The following is a 20,863-nucleotide window of genomic DNA, read 5'->3' as shown; positions in this document are numbered from 1 at the left end:
GCTCCTCCCCCTCCATAAAGTATATGAGGTTCCAACAGTAAGGGAGAACCCCCTACAGCCCGCCCCCTTCCTGAAATCTGCCCCCCAACCCCTCATCCCTTTCCCAGAACCCCACATCATCCCACAAGTGTCCCCTCTTGCCCAAAGAGGATCCACATAACTGAGACATGACTTGTCCCCTTCGACTGCCCAGCCTCTTTTCAAGTTAACGTGACTGGAATGAGCCTCCCAGGATCATAAAAAATGTATTTGCTGTCCTCTGTTGGCCGACGGGTGTCACACTCAGAAAACACATCACCCAAGCCAGTGGGCGCTCCTCATGCCATCAGGGGGGGTCCCGGGGGCCCCAGTCAGAGGAAGTGAGCCACACAGCCCCCTCTTCTCCTCCTGCCTCAGCTGCAGTCCTACCCTGCCCCCACCTCCCTTGGGGGCGGTGGGGGGGGTGTGTTCCTGGCTTGCAGCCACTGCCCTGGACTTTGACCCACTGGCCTTGTGGCTCATGTCCCTTCTCTCTCTTTGGATCCCAATTGCAGAAGTCTGGAGGGCTGTGCTCACGGGGAGGCAAGGAAGTCTGCGGTGGGGCCCTCTGGGCTCACTCTGGGCTGGGGGACCCCCAGGGGATGGTTTCTCCAATAGCAGCTTGGAGGGGCAGTGAGAAAAAGGGGGGCTAGGTCAGACCCCTCTTGAGGCAGAGGACTGATCACTGAAAATCATCAATCCCCATTTCCTCCTGAGGACCTACTATGTGCCAAGCACATGGAATATACTGTGCTACCGAACTCACCGCATTACCTCACGGCAGCCAGACAGGAAGACTGAGGCGTAGAGGTCGGCTGTTCATTGAACCAATGCTTGCTTGCCCTCTGCTGATGCTGGGGCCACAGCGGCAAACGGGACAGGCGCTGCCCTCTGGAACTCATCATCTCAGGGAGAGACCCACGTCAGCAGGGGATTACCATGCTGCCCTCGTGGTCCAGGGCATGAGTGCTGGAGCCCAGCTGCCTGGGGTCAGGGCACCATGAGAGACTGAGGCTGGGCCGGGACGTCCCTCCTGGGCCTCCCTACTGTCCCACTCAGGGCTGCCTCCGTCAAGTCTGCGTTGTCCTCTGGGTCAGTCCCCTCTTGTGGGGTAGAGCCAGAGAGAGGCTTTGCGTCCCCTCCCACTTCTTGCCCCCTGCCAGGACTGGCTGCAAGTCCCTGGGCCTGGTTTAGCCTCTCTGGGCCTCAGTTTCCTCATCTGTAAAACAGGAGTTATAATACCCGCCTTATAGGACTTGTAGGGGGATTAAATGAGACAAAGTCCATGTAGGAGAATTTGGCAATCAAAAAATTTGTTTGTCTTGTAAATATTTTCTTTTTATTTTGTGTTTAGAAGCTGCAGTTTTAAGTATATTGACAGAACATGCATAACAAAAGCTTCCTAAGAAGTGGAAAAAAATATTGCTGGAAAAATTGGCCTCATTAACATTTAGACATTTGCTTAATACATACTCCATTGGAAATTAATGATATGACTTATTTATTTTTAAAATTTTTATTGGAGTACAGTTGCTTTAATTGATATGACTTTTTTTTTTTTTTTTTGTGGTACGGGGCCTCTCACTGTTGTGGCCCCTCCCGTTGCAGAGCACAGGCTCCGGACACGCAGGCTCAGCGGCCATGGCTCATGGGCCCAGTCGCTCCACGGCATGTGGGATCTTCCCGGACCGGGGCACGAACCCGTGTCCCCTGCATCGGCAGGCGGACTCTCAACCACTGCGCCACCAGGGAAGCTCAATTGATATGACTTTTATACAAACACTAACATTTCTAAATCAGTCTAAATAGGGGGGCGTTTCAGTTCTTTACCATCTATACCCCATGTAGAAAATCCCTCAGTTTCTGAATGCAATCCTGACAGACATCAGAAATGGTCACTCTGAGATCCTGCTGACATATTGTTCTGTACCTTCGTCTAAAGATGTTTCTGTTGAGTAAGTGTCCCTATGCTTCTTTTTCTCTTTGCTCTGATCTTCCTGCAGCTTCAGAGTTATATTTCAGATTTCTTCTCTTTTTGCTCTCATTTTTGTGGGAGGAAACCAGTTTGCCAAATTCATATGTAGTTCAAAATTGAGAACTGGATTTCTCTTAGAATCTTAACATTTGATCGAGAAGGGCCTCTGAGTACATTCACCAGATGGTTGGTTGTGCTCTGTGTTACTACCTGGAGGAGGGGATGTCTGCGCTGAGACTGGAAAGAGGAAAAAAACTGGGCCAGCGAGAGGGGTGGAGTCCAGGCCTCAGGTGTAGCACGTGCAAAGCCGGCCCTTCTGGGGAGCTGAAGTAGCTCCCTGGAGCCACAGTAGCCTGGTTCAAGGTCCTGTAGGACGCCGCCGCCCACATCTGTGTGCCGAGCCCCAGGATTCTGGAAGCTCACCTTACCACCCCCAGTTCAGACCCTAAGAGCTGGATGCAGAAGGCGGGCCCATGGGCAAGGTCCCACCAAAGGCAGCGAGGCCCCTGCCTTTACCTTGCACTTTAAAAGATGCCCCGATCCCTTTGAGGCCTGCCCTTGCCCATTCTGGCTCAGCTTCCCATGACTCAAGCTAGTGGCGGGCCTGAAATCCAGTTAAGTACCGGAAGCGCTGCCAGACTCCGGAAAACAACCCGCTCCTCGGCCGGAAGCCCCAGAGGCCCACTCTGGCCTTCTCCCAGGAAGGAGCCCCACCCGCACCCAGGTTTCTGGCCCAGGGAGGATGCCAAGGCCTAGGCCAGAAGTGCAGGGAAGCCACACCAGGAAGAGGGAGCCTTCCAGAAAGGCCTGGACTCCTGGCTCCCAGGCCCAGAGAGAGAGGGGGTGGGGGGGAGAGCAGGCTTCACCCTGCCTCTCTGTAGGTTTTCCTCAGGGTGTACAGGAGGGAGAAATGCCCGGTCACTGCCATCTCCCAAGACTCCTAGAATATCAAAAATGAAAAACTTCCAAAGCAAGCATATAAAAATTATTGTACAATAGGTTTTAAACATTTGCATCAAACAGATGTGGACTTAAAAAACAGGTACACACAAACAGGAATGCAATCATAGCAATGTAGTTATGCTAGATATGGGACAGAATCAGGATTTATGGAAAATAATTTCTGATGCGCATCCACCGAGGTTCGTGGGACATGAGTCTGAAGTGGCGTCATGGTTGTGTTCCTCCCTCAACCCCATCAGGAGGTGGCTGTGACCACCCTTGTGATATCTTGTGGAGATAATGTTAAGAATCTAGCCTAAAAAATCTTCCTGAACACCAGGACTTAGGCCCAGTGGTCCTTACAAGTTAGGTCCAAATCTCCCTGAAAGCCAAAGGTTGCCCCACCCTCATCCTACCCTGGCCTCGGACCCTCAGCAGCGTGCTGAGTGGCAGGAGCAACTCCAGGGCCTTTCATCTGGCCCTGCCCACCTGCCACAGTGGTACCTGTGCCCCGTAGGGAACAGGAACTGGGAGCAAAGAGGATGAAAGGGAAAGCAGTTTCCATGGCCCTGCCTCTCGGGCTCTGTGATGTCAGGTGGAGACAGCCCCTGGCCTACCTGGGTTTTCTTAAGGCCACCCAGAGCCACAAGTCCCTGTGGGCCTGGAGCCTCGTGTTTCTTTACGAAACGGAAAAACACGGGGGCAACCTCGCTCAGGACCTGTAGCCTTGCTACCCTGCCTTGTCTGGCACATGGTCGGGCAAATTAAAGATTTTTTAGAACATGAATAAGAAGGAAGGGAAAGTACTAGAAGAGAGGTCGTGAGCCTGGGATGTCATTTCCCAGGAGGCCAGGAGGCGAAGAACTCCAGGTCCTGAGTAGACAGAAAGACAGACTGTCATTGGTGAGACCAAGGGGTCTGTGGTTCCTGGTGGGCTGGGAACAAGGTCCTCACCTGCTAAGGGGGTCATGACCCCAGAATCCTCAGTCCTCCTGAATTTGTTTCCTCACTGACAATAATGGGGATGTTAAAAGCATTAAATTTCATGATTTGCATGAAGTGCTTGTCCGGGTCTGGCACATAGCAAGTGCTCAATAAATTGTAGGGATTATCATTAGCTGTTCAATGGGGGTCTTGAACCGGCCATGCCTGGGATGTAGGAATAGATTTACAAATGTGAGGGCTTCTCCTTTAAGATGTGGTTGGTGTCCCTAGCATCAGTTTCATCCTCACCCCTCAGCCCAGGGAAACCAAAGTGGAAGAAGCACCAGGGTCTGGATGGGTGGGCCAACTCAGCTGAGAGTTGGCTTCTTGGAATTTCAACAGGGTGGCCAAATTGTGTCACGAAACTAGTAGAATGCTCCACATCCAGCCCAGGTGGAAATGAAAGAGTTGATCAACATCTCCATCAGCATAGAATTCTTCTCTGGAACCCACATGACTGTGGACCCATCACCACCTCTCAGACTAATACCAACTTTAAAATAAATGCTGTTGGATTTGGAGATTTTTTTTATGAGAGGTTGCAACTGGCAATCCACAGGCTGAGCAGGGCCCACAGATGTGTTTCATTTGGCCTACAGAGGCTTTAAAATAATAAAAATAAATTTGACTTGGTGGCCAACGTTTTTAAATCAGGAAATTTCATATTTAAATAATCCAGACTTCTGGTGTCTTTTAAGAAAATCAGGTGATCAAAAGATTTGGCAGGTGGTGGAGTCAAGATGGTGGCTCAGGAAGATGTGGAGTTCACATCTCCCCACAACTAGGGTGCCTGCCGGATACTGGTGGGGGACATCGACACCCAAGGAGATGGGAGGAACCCCCAAGCGAGCCGCCGGGGGTCAGGCCAAAGCTCCTTTGGTGGGGGCTCTGAGTCCGAACCACTGGACTAACAGAGAACCTCAGACCCCAAGGAATATTCATCAGAGTGAGGTCTCCCGGAGGTCCTCATTTCAGCACCAAGACCCAGCTCTACCCAACAGCCTACAAACTCCAGTGTCGGAAGCCTCAGGCTAAACAACCAGTTAGACAGAAACACAATCCCACCCATCAAAAAAAAAAAAAAAGACTTGGCAGCCATGGGCCTGTCTTCCTGCAGAGCAACAGTTGGTTGGAGCAGAACAGTGGATAACAGGATATATTAGTCAGTGAAGGCTAGCTGCTGTAACAAACATCCCCAAGGTTTCAGTGGCTTACCACAATACAAGTTCATTTCTTGCTCATATTTTTACCAAGTCTAAGCTCGTACTGCTCACTGACAGGCCAGTAAATCGAAAGACGAATCGTCGGGGCAAGAAATAGCGACTTCATTTGGAAAGCCGGCAGTGTAAGAAGATGGCAGACTTATGTCCCAAAGAACCATCTTGCCTGAGTTAGGGTTCAGGCTTCTTTTATAGTAAAAGGGGAGGGAGTAAAGTCAAACATTTCCTGGTTCCAGTCAGCCTCTGGAGGGGATATGTTAATTTCTTCCTTCCCATAGTCATTCACAGGTGGGCCTGGTCAGGATGTTTCATGTGAGCTAAACAAAGGTATTTTAGCTTAATGCTTGTTACCTGAGATGCAGAGTTCCCAGAGATGGGCCATTATGTATAATTTAAGCTTGTAGACAACATCCCTTTAGTGATTAACTTGTCATAGAATACAGTTTCTTCCTTATTACAATATCACAGTCCAAGAAGTGGGGGGTGGGGGTGTCCACACATTATTTAGGGAAACAGATGTCTTCCACTTCATGGCTCTGACATCTTCGAGGGATTCATTCTTTCTACATTGAGCTGGAGGATGGTGAAGGAGGTAGTGGGAAAGCAGACCAGCTTTTAACTGTATCAGCTGGGAAGTGTCCCACATTGGTAAGAACCAGTCATGAGGCCCAACAGGGACCCAAGGGGGCTGTGAAATGTGGTGCCTAGCTCAGGGCCCAGGAGGAAGAGGAGAACACAGAAGCTTATAAGCAGCAGCATCTCTGTTTCAAGTGGCTGCCCTACATGCGTTCTCCACTTGGTCATGGAAGTTCTGTTCTTCCCATTGTTCTTCCTCGCCTCTCCCCAGCTCAGCCATTTGGCTCAGGGGAAACTTTCTGTCATTGGTTGGAGAATGGTCATGTGATACAATCCCAACCAATGAGACAAGATGGATTTGGATATGATGCCTAGAACAGCAGCAGCCATTTGCGGACCAGTCTTGTGGTGAAACCAACACAGTGATGGCAGAAAAGAGAGATAGAAGGAACACGTGTCTCTGGTGGCCTGATGGAACTGCTCAAACAACTAATCCAGAAACCTACCCTACTTCTAGACTTCCTGAGAAATGCATAATAAATTATCTTATTGTTTAAGCCAGTTTGAGCCAGGGAATTCCTATTCCTTGTAGAATAAAGTATCCAAACCGAGATCGCTGCCTGGCTAGATTCACTTAGGTCACCTGCCTGGCCATGTATGTATTTGAGTTTTTGCCTCTTGACCTAAAATGCTTTCTTTTTCCAATCAGAGCTGAGGTCAATCAGCCAGCTGACCTTCATGGCCTTAAGTGTCTACCACTTAAGGATGCAACGTGCAATTATCAGTGCTTCCTGGGACAACATGGGCCCATCCAGGGTCTTTGTGTCCACCTGCATCTCGGGGATGCAGCAATCCATGCGTGACACCGACCGCAAGATTGAGCAGATACGGATTTGAGCCTGGGCTCCACCACTTCTTAGCTGGGTGAACTTAGACAAGCCAGTGAACCTCTCTGAACTTCAGTTTCTGACTGCTGTGAGCATTGCTGGACGATTCGATGACTTGACATGTAAAGGCTCTTCTCCCAGGCTCAGCACCCAGAGGGTTCACAGTAGATGTTGGCTGGTGGCGTGGTCACTGCCCAGCTGCTGAGATCCACTGAATGATCAGATGGTTTGCTCCAACTATTGGCTCACTGGGGCGACGTAGCCCTAAAGTACAAGGCCCATATTGTAGAGCAAGGTTGATTTGATAGATAGCTCTGAATAACCTAGTAGAAATGTATTCCCCTTTCACTTTTCTTATACGCTTTCTGATCTTGTGAAGGAGAAAATCTCAGTTGGGTGCTGCTCTGTGTTTAACACCTTCCTAACACTTACTAAGCCCCCTGGAAGGGGGCCCAGGCTTCTGGCTCAGAATGTTTCATTGTAGCAGTATCGCTATGCAATGTACAAAGATCATTTTGTTTTCGTCGCATTTTAAAGTAATTATCCATTTATGGCAGATGGTGCTCTTTTTCCATCTGAGGAAGTGAGATAACATTTTCCTTTTGAGATAAAATTGTCCAGGTTATTCAGGTGAGTTAAGTTAAATAAAAATATTAGTGGAATACAATGTAGGAGGTACAAGGTATGGCTGAAATCAAGAAGGTGGGCTGTGAAAGGCTCGAGCTGGGGGCCTTATCAGGGAAAACCATGGGGCCTGGGGGTCCAGCAGGAGAAGGGCCTCTCCGGGTGGTCAGAGGCTGGCCTTCATTCCTAACAGGAGTGACGAGAGCTGTGGCAGCCTGTCCCCAGGCCTTTTAAGAGAGTCCCTGAGATGACATTCAAACTGAATTCCATTGGAAGGAAGGAAGGAAGGAAAGTAGGGAGACCCAGCATCCTGGTTTGCCCAGGACTGGGGGGTTTCCCGGGTCACTGGACTTTCAGTGATAAAACTGTAACAGTCCCAGGCGAATGGGGATGGTGGGTCACCCTGGCTGCCCTGGACTGGGGATTTGGGAGGAGCAGAGAGTTGCTGGTTCAGGTCGATGAGAGTGGTCATCCTTGTGAAAAGAAAGAAAGTACTACTTTTTCAATACCCACAGCCTCTCCCCAAAGACTCAGAAGAATTCTATCTTAGCCTTGGGAGCAAGGTTTCCTGGTATGTCCGTCAGGATAATAGGTGAGGGGATGGGTCAAAAGGAACCTAGACAGGTTGGAGACACACCGGGAAGAGACAGAGTCTGAGGAAGAGAATAGATGGTGTGTGTGACAAGTGTGGAGCTGGTCAGACGGAAGGGAGTCAGCCCGGCTGCGTTGATGCAGAATCTGGGGAGAGGCCAGAGGCAGCTTCCTACTGGGATGGGCGGGCTGTGGAGAAAGGCGGGGAGGCTTTTCAAAGCCATCGAGCTGTGTTATTAGCGGAGCGCTCCCCACCCCACATCCCTTCTAATACCTTCCGGCAGCCCACAGTGAAGGTTGAAATGTCTGGTCACGGACTTCCCTGGTGGTCCAGTGGTTAGGACTCCGCGCTTCCACTTCTGGGGGCGTGGCTTCCATTCCTTGTCGGGGAACTAAGATGCTGCACGCTGCCTACTGAGGCCAAAAAAGCTGGTCAGTTCCTTTCCAATATTGGATGGGTATTGCCTCGAAATGTCACGTTCTGCAAAAAATCAGAGTAAATCTGACCCAGGGAGGGCTGGTTCCAGGGGAATCCTCGGAAGCTGCCTAGGGATGAACCACTCCTGCATCTGCCCACGCTTCTCCAGCCCGGTACCCAACACCAATAATTCCTCCGGGGCCCAGGGTGAGTACCTCCTCTCTCTTTCTCTCAATTACCCCATTTGTAAAGTGGAAGCAGTATTTCCCTCATCATCTCTGTGCCAGGCTCTGAGCTAGGTGGTGAGATGTGGATTAGACCACACTTGACCCACTTTTTTTTTTGGTTTGTTTTTGTTTTTAATTATGAGCTATTTCAGGCCAACCGGAAAGGATGGGAAATAAGTTCACAAACACCTGTGTGCCTACCACCCAGCTGAATTAATATATAAATCACATCCAGATTCAACTAAGACCCTCGTGTGCCCTTTCTCTGACTCAGCCCATCTTCTGACATCCCCATGGATGACACTGTCCTGAGTCTAGGCTTCATCACTCTTGGGCATGTCTCTATGCTTTTACTACCTAAGTAGCCAGAAACAACAAACAGGGTATTGTTTGCATAACGTTAATTCTGTATAAATGGTATCATGGTGTATCATCTTTCTATGCCTGCCTTTTTTTGCTCCTCTTTTTGTGAGTTTTATCTGCCTCGCGCAATGGAATTACAGTTTATGCATTTGAACTGCTGAACTTGATTCCACCCTGTGGACCCACCATGGTTTATTCTTCCACTCCCCTTGATGGACACTTAGCTCTTCCCAGCAATGTTGCTCCGAGCAGCCTGGTGGATACAATGAGAATTTCCCCACGGTATACATCTCAGAGTAGGATTCCTGGGTCTCATCTATATGGGACTTTTATTTATTTATTGTCTGCGTTGGGTCTTTGTTGCTGTGCGCGGGCTTTCTCTAGCTGCAGCGAGCGGGGTCTGCTCTTTGTTGCAGTGCGAGGGCTTCTCATTGCAGTGGCCTCTCCCATTGTGGAGCACAGGCTCTAGACGCGCAGGCTTCAGTAGTTGTGGCACGTGGGCTTCAGTAGTTGTGGCACGCGGGCTTCAGTAGTTGTGGCTCGTGGGCTCCAGAACACAGGCTCAGTAGTTGTGGCGCACGGGCCCAGCTGCCCCACGGCATGTGGGATCCTCCCAGACCAGGGCTCGAACCCGTGTCCCCTGCATTGGCAGACGGACTCCCAACCACTGTGCCACCAGGGAAGCCCCTACATGGGTTCTTCTGTGGTGGCCTTTCACCTGGCATGTCCTCTCAAGTTTTCCTCTGTCCCCACTAGTCCCTGTTGTCTTGTACCCAAGCAGCTTCAATGTTCACATGATCTGTCTGGCTCCTGTGAGCATTTGGGCTTTCAGCTTCTGGGCTCTTGGGAGATACATGGGCATGTGAGCAAGTAACTGTAACATCTTGTGATAGGTGCTATCAAAATGATACACCCAAGGTGCTGGTGGTACACAGAGGAAATAGCAACTAACTCCAACTAAGAGGTTGAGGAATGATTCAAAATCATAGTTAAGTTAGTAACAGTTAGGCAAGGTTTTGAGGCATGAGTAGGAGTTTTCCAAGATGGGGGTGGAGGAAGGGCATTGTAGGCCAAGGGAACAGCATATGCACAGGCACAAATCAAGCTGAATTGACGGAATAACAAAGGCTGGTGTGGCAAGAGCAAGGAAGAGAATGGTAGGAGGGACGCTTGGGGCCTAGAATGCCAGGCTAAGGAGTTGGGATTTATCCTGGTGGTGGTGGTGGGCCTCTCATGAAGGACCAAAGGACGCAAGTGACATGTTCACTGCTGTGTTTGACAGAGGTCAGGTGACAGTGGGAGGAGTTGGAAGAGGAACGAGGCTGAAAGCAAGGGGGACCAATTAGGAGTCTACTGCAATAGTCCAGACCCCAGACATCAAAGGAGAAATGGGACAGGGAGGCAACACAGAGGAGGTGACTGTATGGAGAGAGGTTTGGGCAGTGACCAATGAGATGAGCAGATGAGGAGGAGAGGTGAGTCATGGGTGGGGGTAGGCAGAATAATGGTCTTCCAAATATTGTCCACACCCTAATCCCTGGAACCTTGTTTCATGGCAAAAGGGATTTTGCAGATGTAATTAAGGCTTAAATAGAGTGAAGAGTCTGTATTATCCAGGTGGGCCCAATCTAAATCCACGCGCTCTAAAGGCAGAGAACTTTCTTTGGCTCACATGAGAACGATGCAGAAAGGGAAGTCAGAGAGATTTGAAATATGAGAAGGATTTGGCCCAGATGTAGGGACCCCATGTGCATTGACGGCAGAGAGGCCTGTAGAGCCCAGGAAACAGAGGATTCCGTTCTGCAAGTGCAAGAAAACTGAATTTGGCCTACAACCTGGATAAACCTCCCGATAGTAGCCCATCCGGTCAACACCTTGATGTTGTGAAACCCCCAAGCAGAGTAACCAGCCAAGCTAACGTGAGCTCTGACGTACAGAAACCGTGCTCTTTTAAGCCGTTAAGGCTGTGGGAACTTGGTACAGCAGGAGGAGAAAATGAACACAAGGATGACTCCCAGGTTTCTTGCTGGGCTACTGTGTAGATGTCACCGTGAACCGCGTGGGGACTCGGACGATCAGATTTTGGTGTTCCCTATCGGACTCTTCCCGCATAATAGTATTACCACTAACTTAGCAGCTTACGACAACACACGTACATAATCTCCCAGTTTTTTGGGTCAGAGTCCAGGCATGGCTCAGCTGGGTCCTCTGCAAGGCTGCAATTAAGGTGTTGGCCGGGGCTGAGTTCTCAATGCCCAGCCAGTGTCCTTGTCGGTTCAATATTACAAAGTACTACAAACTGGGTGGCTTAAACAACAAAGATTTATTTCTCACAATTATGGAGTCTGGGGACTCCAAGCTCAAGGTGTTGGCAGATTTGGGGTCTAGTGAGGGCTCTCATCCCAGCTTACAGACAGCTGCCTTCTCGCTGAGTCTTCACACAGCCCAGAGAGAGCTTCAGATAAGGGGTTAATTCTGCCATAAGGGTCCCACCCTCATGACCTAATCTACCCCTAATCACCTCCCAAAGGCCTCACCTCCAAATTCCATCACATTGGGGATTAGGGCTTCAATACATGAATTTGGGGTGGGGGGATGCAAACATTCAGTCCACAGCACCCAGGGACGGACTTGGCTTTCACATTCATGTGGCTGTTGACTAAATTTAGTTCCTTGCAGCCTGTTGGACTGAGGGCCTTAGTTTTTTCCTGGTTTTCGCTAGATGATGCCCTCTGTTCCTTGTCACATGGACCTCCACCACTTGTTTTATCACATCAGCAAGAGGAGAGAGTCTGCTAGCAACATGGGTATTGCCATCTTATGTGACCATCAGAGATGTGACATCATGCCACCTCTACTGAATTCTGTTGGTTGGAAACAGGTCACAGCCCCACTCACACTTAAGAGGAAGGGATTATACAAGGGCATGAATCCTAGAGGGCAAGGGCAATGAGTTCCTTAGAGTCCATTCACCAACACTTCTCCAAGGGACATATGGGCTTTCTTATGGGGCCAGTTTCAAGAATTATTACAGATTTTTTCATCCAGCGGGGCCTCAGGTTCAGGGGTTCTTTTTGACCCCTCAGTAAGTAAAAATCAGCTCAGCTCACCTGAGTTAGAAGGGCAGGGCAGGGGCAGAAGGGAACACAGTCTCAGGAAACGTGCGTCACGCGCCAGCCTGGTGATTTGCTAAGCAAAACTCAAGTCGATGTGACATAAACAACGTCTGTTGCTTCCAGGGGCCTGCCACAATATTTTCTTTTAAGTGGTACTCACGCCTGAAATACGCTTCTGGTTTTGAAATGTGGTTCTCTGCTCATGCTCGGCGACAAACCACTCTCTCCTTTAGGAAGCATCCCGTTTTTTATTCTTTAATGTAGGTTTACTAAGCACATGATGTCAGCCCAGATGGGAGACGCGCCAGGGCAGTGGAGGGGAGGCTCCCCTTGGAAAGGGTCAGAGTGGAGGACAAGAGCGAGCCTTTCCACTGGACGCTCGGCATCTCATGGATGTGATACCAGCTCTGCGTTAACACCCGTGCTGTCCAGAGTCTGCCATCTCTTTCCTCTTTACATTTTCTCTTTTTTCTGTTGTTAATAGTGAATCCAAAGTAACACAGTTTTTCTTTCCAAGGCCACAATATTAGGAAAAAAAATTAGTAACTTTTCCTGCAATTCCTCTCCACTTCTTGCCCCACCTGGAGGTATTCACTGTCAGTAGCATGACGTGGAGCCTTCTGCCTGGGGTATGGGCATCCTTCACATTCTAAAAAACAATACACACACTACTACGTGTATTGATAAATATTCTTATTTATTTATTGCATCTTATATATGTTTAAAAAATTTTATTGAAGTATAGTTAATTTACAATGTTGTGTTAACTTCAAGTGTACAGCAAAGTGATTCAGATATATATATATATATATGTGTATAGATTCATACACATATATATATTCTTTTTCAGATTCTTTTCCATTATGGTTTATTACAAGATGTTGAGTATAGTTCCCTGTGCTATACTGTAGGTCCTTGCTGTTTACCTATTTTATATACAGTAGTTATGCTTATTTATTTTTACAAAAACAGGACATCAGTTAGAGTTAGTTATACAAGATGAATGAGCACAACATAGTAAATCAGTTATACTTCAATAAAAAATAAATTTAAAAAATTAAAAGATAAAAAGATTAATAAGTTCTAGAGATGTTTTGTACAACGTAGTGCCTATAGGTAACGGTACTGTATGGTATACTTACAAATTTGTTAAGAGGGTAGATCTCATGTTAAATGCTCTTATCACATACACAAAAAAGCAAAGGGATGCAGGAAACTTGAAGGTGATGGATATATCTGTTACCTTGAATGTGGGGATGTATCCCAGGTGTATGCATATGTCCAAATTCATCAAGTTGGATATATATATGTGCCATTTTTTGTTAATCAGTTATACCTCAATAAAGCTGTAAGACAAAACCCAAAAAACAGGATGTCAGCTTTTCTCAATTAGCTGTATCTCATTATCACCCCTTCAGGTCAATCAATCAATCATTCCTTTCTTTTTTTGATAATTTAATTTATTTATTTGGCTGCGTTGGGTCTTCGTTGCTGCGCATGGGCTTTCTCTAGTTGCGGCGGGTGGGGGCTACTCTTCCTTGTGGTGCGCTGGCTTCTCATTGCGGTGGCTTCTCTTGTTGCAGAGCACGGGCTCTAGGTGCTTGGGCTTCAGTAGTTGTGACATGTGGGCTCAGTAGTTGTGGCTCACTGGCTCTAGAGCACAGGCTCAGTTGTGGCACACGGGCTTAGTTGCTCCGCGCCACGTGGGATCTTCCCGGACCAGGGATCGAACCCGTGTCCCCTGCATTGGCAGGTGGATTCTTAACCACTGCACCACCAGGGAAGCCCCGATCATTCCTTTCAAAGGCTGCCCATGATGGCATGAGGGATGGCTCTCCATTTACTGAACCATCCTGGCTGGTGGATGTTTACAATATTGTCATCAGATGAACGCCATGAGAGTGGAAGCCAGTGAATGTGTGTCACTCCAATTTTATGGAGAAACCAAGGCACAGAGAGGTTATGTGGCTAGTTCATGTCTCCCACTGGTTCTTGTAGATGTGGGGCAGAAAAATAATTCTACTGCTGCTCTTACTTCATGCTGCCACATGGTGTCACAGTTGAAGCTTTCTCCTGTGCAGCCTCTGTTGACAAACAGCCCTTCTTTGCTAACACTAGGATTGTAGCTCCCTCTTTGACTTCAAAAGTCCTATTAGGGGCGCAGTGGTTAAGAATCTGCCTGCCAATGCAGGTTCGAGCCCTGGTCTGGGAAGATTCCCACATGCTGTGAAGCAACTAAGCCCGTGCGCCACAACTACTGAAACCCGTGTGCCTAGAGCCTGTGCTCCACAACAAGATGAAGCCACAGCAATAAGAAGCCCATGCACCACAACGAAGAGTAGCCCCGGCTCACCACAACTAGAGAAAGCCTGTGTGCAGCAATGAAGACCCAACGCAGCCAAAAAAAAAAAAAAGTCCTATTAAACCTTTTTCTGCCACTGACCATCAGGACCTGTCCTACAGTTCTCTCTAACTTTGGATAACAGGAAGATGGGTTGGAAGAGTTTAATTTCTTCTTTCCCAGAAAGCCCTGGTCTCCTTCTGCATTAAATCCACCTTCTCCCCAATGGTCAAGTTTGCACAGTGAGGTCTCAGAGGGTCCCTCTAGGCTCAGTCTGTCTTTCCTCCTAACCCCAGCATCAGGGGCCTTCTCTTCTCTTTATGTTTCTAAGGGAGACTAGAGTGTGATTATAGAACAAAGACCTCTGATTTCAAGGTGACTTTCAGACACGAAATTCATACAGAAGTTACAGAGATCCAAACACGGCTTTATATATTCATGAACACAAGCAGTTTAAATCAACACAAAACGTCTTACTTATTCAGACACACAATCAGCTTTACCCATTTAAGCGTAAACAGGACCTGAATTCAGAATTTTGCTCACTAGTTTCTGATCCTGCAGCCTGTGCCACATTGGTCCTGCAGCTCCGTGGCATCCCCAGATTTCAACCAGCAGTGATGGTTTTGAGATTCAAGTGTAATCTTCCAGGCTTAAAAACAAAAAACCAAATAAAACAGCAAGCACTTCTCCATACATGAATATATACCCTTAGATATTTTATGCAATTTTTTGTTGTGTGTGTAAATGGAAACCTACAGTACCTTATATAAATTTTCTGAAGTCCATTCTTCACCTGGGGCAGAGAGAGGAGCACCCTGTGTAGGGTGGGGTGGGGTGTGGGCAGCGGTGGGGGCGGATGAGAATGGGCTCTTTCTTGGGATGGTGTCCCAGAGGAGTGTTGCTTCATTTTCTGGAGGGAAGGACAGGAAAATCTGTGTGGACAACTAACCAGCTCCACAGATACTGGCCCGCCTGTCGGGGGCAGTGTGGTCTTTTTATTTTTAATGGGGAGGACTATTTGGGGATATTTTTAATAGGGAGGAACGTAAGTGTACTTCTGTGTCACTTAAAAAGAAACGACGAAACACTCCAATGGAGAGCAGAGAACACTCAAGCATTTATATGACTTAATTCTGAATCGTTATAATTTGCCTATGTTCTAATAGGTTCTTTTTGCCTTTGTGGGTTTTGGAGGTGATTCTGGGGGAAAAAAATTACACACGTAATACAATCATCTGGTAGAAAATCCAAACAATGCGAAAGTTCACGGGGTAAGAAGTGAAGGAATCCTTTCAACAGCTACCCCATCCTACTTCCCTCCAGAGAGGCAACAACTGTTATTGTTAGCAACCCCAAGTTCATGTGCCAGATGTACAATGAGGCCAAACAAACAGAAACATCCGAGTTTAGAGCAGAGAAAGGTTTATCGCAGGGCCATGCAAGGAGACAGGTGGCTCGTGTCCCCCAAACCCCCAGACTCCCTGAAGGGCTTCAGCAAAGCATTTTTAAAGGCCAAGTGAGGGAAGGGGGCCGCAGGGTACGGGACCAGCTCCTGTACGGGTCTCTGATTGGTTGATGGTGAGGTAACAGGGCAGTGGCACAGGAGTTAACTTTATTAGTCCTTAGGCTCCAGGAGGCCTGGGGGCTACATGCTCACGGTCATCAAGTAGTTAATAACTTCCATTTGGTGGGGTTTTTCACATCTGTGAAACACTTTCACATCAAACACTTATCTAGGTACTTCAGAGAGGAGCTAAAGCAGAGGATGTGGGGGAAGGCTACCCCGGGAAGGCCCCATAGGGTCCTGCTCCGTTACATTATTTTTGTGTGCATCCTTCTTCCCCCCTCCCCCGCATACTCAGTGAGGTGTGGGACCAGCGACATCAGCATCACTAAAACACCAATTAGAAATGCAGATTTTCCGGCCCCACCGCAGACACACAGTCAGACCTAAATTTTAACCTGATCCTCAGGCTGAAGTGTGAGAAGGACTGGTGTTCACTGTTTTTATAGGCACTAACTCACATGTTTGTGTACATGCATACACACGTGCTCCTGGGTTTAGAATGTGGCTTTAGAATATAGCTCTCTTTAGCGGAATGGTTCGCAATGGGTGGTCCCGGAACTAACACCGTCAGCATCACCTGGGAGCTTGTTAGAAATGCAAATGTCAAGCCCCACCGCAAACTAACAGAATGCAGACGCTCTGGGGGGTGGGGCCCAGCGCTCGGCATTTTAACTACGCCTCCAGGGGATGCCGATGAACCGCTCACAAGTGTGAGCGCTCTGCTGCAGAGGAGGACTCTTACCCCCCGCCGCTCCTGCCAGGCTCTCCGATCCCCTTCGCATCCATCTCCCCCTCTCTCTGAGTGAACCCACCCTCGTTCACCGAGGTTGCCCCAGACTCCAGCTCCACTAGGCACACACCGAGAGTTCCATTAATGCTTTCTTCCAGTAGGAATCTCGCGCTGATACAGGTTTCCCCAATTTAGGTCAAGCTGGTTTCCAGATTATACAATATGCCAGCTCTTGGAGGTTGAGCTAATTGCATTAACATCTTTAAATGCGTTCGAGCAGCCCCGTGGTGATGCAAAGAAAACGGGTGCCATACGACGGTAGCTCCGTTTACTGAAGCCGCCTCTACAGTCTCTCGTCAGCTGCTTCACAAACGCCAGCGCTGACCAGAGATCCATTTTACTGGGGGGCAAACGGAGGCTCCGAGAGAGAGAGAGGAGAGAGCTTTAGATTTTCATGTCGGACCAGCTCCAAGTCTGGGCAGGATTTCCTCTCTAACGCAGTGCCTACAATGGATTTCCTTTTAAAAATAGCAAGCCAGACACCAGCTGACTCTGGGTGTGGGCTCAGTGTCAGGCAACGGCAGTTCTCTCATTAGTGTGGAAACAATTGGACTTAAACGTTCAGAAAAATGCTTAGTGGCTCTTGAACCGAGGGCCATCCGCTGTAGGTTTTTCTGCGCTAAAATCATTGCTCGGGCCACGGTTTTCACGTGACCTCCGGGGCCTCGGAGTTTCAGAGCCCTGTCTACCCGGAGCCCTCCTCCATCCCGCACAGGACGAGGCGTCGGGGACTGCAGGGGGGCGCTGTCTGCGGGAACGTAACGCCCCGCGGGTCAAGTTGGCGGCACAGCAGGGCATGAGGCCGGACCACCCGGACTTTGACCTGCGCGGGCAGGAGAGAGCCTGAATCTAAACTGAGTGAAAACAGTTGGCTCCGTCGGCACCCAGAGGCGAAGATCTATTGATTAATACGGGATCCGGAAAGGGTAGAACGTCGATGATTACTCTCGAAAAGTGGTCACACCCCTAAAAAGTGTCCCCCTCTAGAGAAGTGAGAATGCTAGGCACGGACGGGGTTCGAACCCGTGATCTTCGGTTTACGAGACCGACGCCTTACCACTTGGCCACCGCGCCTGCGTTAGAATGGCGGCTCGGCGAGCCTCTATCCTGGCGCCACTCCCGTGCGCTCGCCCCACGGGCACGAGCGCGGGCCCCAGCGCACCCGCCCGGCCCCGCCCTTTCGCAGCGGCCGGTGGGGCGGGGCTCAAGCGTGCGCGCGCCGGCCGCTCGCAGCGGACTCACGGCAGCAGAGCGGGCAGGGAAGTCTGTCCTACCCTTCGTGTCCGAGTGGGGCCGGGGACTTCGTCTCCGGAGCCCCCAGAGTCCCCACAGGCTCGGCGGGAGGAACTCGTTTGGAGTTCGGGAGCGCTCAGGACGCTCGCAGGCATTTCAGAGCCTGAGGTTCGAATCCCAGCTTCCAGAGAGACTCCGCGACTTTGGACAACCGGTCTCGGGGCCTCAGTTTCCCCTCTAGGGTGAGGCACCCAGGAGGCGGAGGAAAAGGCTGTGGTTACTTTACTAGCCCGACCCCTCGGGCGGTCCACGGCTGCCCTGCATGGAGCTGACGCTCAACGAGGGTTGTTGAATGAATGTGTAAGTTTTCTGAAATAAAAAGCCCCAAAGCTCCTCTTCCCCCAGATTGCCGCGGTTGAGCCCTGGGTGTGTGCCTGGCCCCGGGGCCAGCAGCATCACCTGGGAGCTGGTTAGAAATGCAACTTCTCTGGCTCACCCCAGACCTGCCCAATTAGACCTGCTGGGGGAGCCGGGCAATCTGGGCTTTAACAGGCTCTCCTCCAGGTGATGCCGCTGCGCGGGAAAGGCTGAGCCCCAATGCTCTAGACAATTGATACGCATATTCACGTTTATGTATTCAAACGTGCCCTTTTATTTTTATTCAAATGGACTGACTTTAAAGTGCACTTTGATTCTCCATTAATTAATGTATGGATGTGTTAACTAATACAGTGGCTTGTAGTACATTTTATAATCACGATAAGTGATAGCATATATTATTTTTAAAATTAACAGTTTCTCTTATACATTAATGTGATGTGTACTATTACAATATTGCATCGTAAATTATATATACTGCATTATATACTATAATATAATGCATGGATGGGATACCTTATTCTCTTTAATAGCTGCACGGTTTCTCATCCAGTGGCTCTATCACAGTTGATTTAATCAATTTCTGGGAGTAAGGCCTTGGATTGTCTGCAGCTTTTTAGCTGCACAGAACATTCTGCTACATGCACCTTTGCCGCCTGGTACTAGTGATGCTCGCAGGGTATAAGGAGACATAAATTAAGAATGTCCACAGCCCACTGTGCAGGTGTATAGGCAAATGGGAAACCTATATATGCCAGGAAGTTGTGTTCACCAAGTTGCTTTAAATGTCACGGTTTGGGCAGGTGACTGGAAAAGGCCCTGGCATTTACCCTCAAACAGGAACTCTGAGATACTGCTCCCGGAGTGCTTGAGATCTATGTGCAAATCTCACTGCAGCTCTTTAATTAAAAAAAAAAAAAAAAAATTGAACATTTTCAGAATTAAAATGTATTACTGAGCATTGCCTTTGAATGGTTGATGATAAAATTGATTCCATTGTCCCCCTCCATTTTTTGGTGTTCACTGAGTTGTTGGAATTATTGTGCAGAAGTGATAGGGCTTATAAAAAGTGAAAAGAAATTAGCAAATGAGAGAACATCACATGTGAGCTGAGCCCAGAACTAACTGGCAGGTGGAATGGAAATGAGATTCTAACAGGTGCTTTCTTCAGCTTTGTCTTCTGAGGGGAGGGAGGGGATTAAATGAAAGAGGTGCATCTGTATCTTGATGGGCAGGTGGGATGCCTGAGGTACACAGGGTCTGGGGTGTCCTGAGGGAGGCTGGCCCTGTGACCTTCTGTGAGCCCTAAAGTAGAGAACACAGGTCTGATCCTACTTCTCTCACAGGTGTAAGGAGCCCTGAGAAGCCACAAATCTTGGACACCTGGCTGGAGGATCTGTCCGTCCTGGCCCCAGCGTCTTAGAGAGGTACCTGCACAGGTGGGTCTTCAAAAAGTATTGTAGAGGAAATTAACATGCGATTCCTTTCAGTGTGGTCCTCCATGTGGTTCTGGAGAACCTCCTTGGCCAGTGCCTTCCAGCTACGGTGCCAGCAGAGTCCTGGCGCTGAACTTCCTAGATAAGCCCTTCCCCGAGATTTTTAATCTGGTGCCCACTGCACTCAAGACTAAAAAATCTGTGAATTCACCAAAAGTGTATGTAAAATGTGTGTGTTTCTGGGAAAGGGATGCCACAGTTTTTATCAGGTTTTCAGAAGGGCTTGCTGAGGGTCCTAGAAACCTTTTTACTCCCTCACTCCTCTGAAATGATTCACCCGAACCCCACTGAAATGCAGTGGGTCTAAAAGTGATTAACCACAGTTGAGGTTGCTTGAAAAAATGAAGGTGTCTTGGAGACACTGTCTCCTTCCAGGCAGGACTTCTGCGGCCACCGACTCCTCTGTTGGGGCCGCCCTCAACACCTTCACCCCTGCTTGCTGCCCGCCTCCCCGCCTCCCCGCCTCCCCCGGCCCCTCCGCCTTCCCCCGCCCCTCCGCAGCAAGGGCTGCATCCATTTTAACAGCACTTCACAGTGTGTGAAGGGCTTTCACCTGCGTTAGCTCCATGGAGCCTTGGTTGTGGCCTAGCACGCTCGGCACTTGAACCTGAACATCTTGGGAAGATGCAGATGGACCCTGCGGTGGGGCTGAGGTTCTGCCTTTCTCACAACCTCCCAGGCTGTGCTGGTGCTGCTGGTCCGGGCCCTCACTTTGAGAACTGCTTTAAAGAGTTCTTGGAGAAATTAATTTTCTTGCAGAGGAGGGAAAAAAGCCCCCTCAGGCTTGGATATTTAGGTTGCCTGAGGTGCTGACAGCAGGCTTTTCTCTGATCACCTAAATCAAGACTTTGCCTGAAGAAGGCTCACTTAGCTACTCAAATAGCTCACTTAGCTATCCCTGCGACTGCATTGTCGGTGACGGACAGTTCAGAACCCAGGGCCAGAGCCAGAGGCCACAGCCCCCGTCATTGCTTTATCTCATAAATTCAGGGTTTTAGAGCAGGCTTGATGAGGCCAGGCAGGTTATATGAACCTGTGAATTGAATGCGTGGAGGACACACGGGATAGGGGCCCGAGGACCAGGTGATATGGTGCCATTGTACATTCCCGCCAG

At 49.1% G+C, this 20,863-nt stretch overlaps 1 long non-coding RNA gene and 1 other non-coding gene across 3 annotated transcripts in view; one reads left to right on the top strand and one right to left on the bottom strand.

Annotated features, from left to right (window-relative positions):
* Window positions 1-17,644: 17,644 nt before the first annotated feature.
* TRNAT-CGU (transfer RNA threonine (anticodon CGU)) lies at window positions 17,645-17,716 on the bottom strand. The gene has a single exon. It is a non-coding gene; the product is annotated as a tRNA-Thr (tRNA).
* Window positions 17,717-17,851: 135 nt separating this feature from the next.
* Window positions 17,852-20,863, top strand: part of LOC117201478 (uncharacterized) — a 77,451-nt gene continuing 74,439 nt past the window's right edge. For both annotated transcript variants that reach the window (XR_004483505.2, XR_004483504.2), the window contains exons 1-2: window positions 17,852-18,235; window positions 19,600-19,692. This is a non-coding gene — a long non-coding RNA (uncharacterized LOC117201478). The remainder of the gene's footprint in view (window positions 18,236-19,599; window positions 19,693-20,863) is intronic.

This window comes from Orcinus orca, chromosome 16, assembly GCF_937001465.1.
Source record: "Orcinus orca chromosome 16, mOrcOrc1.1, whole genome shotgun sequence".
NCBI classification, from domain to species: Eukaryota; Metazoa; Chordata; class Mammalia; order Artiodactyla; family Delphinidae; genus Orcinus; species Orcinus orca.
Note: the sequence above shows the minus strand (reverse complement) of the source record. Positions and strands in the feature narration are given on the sequence as shown.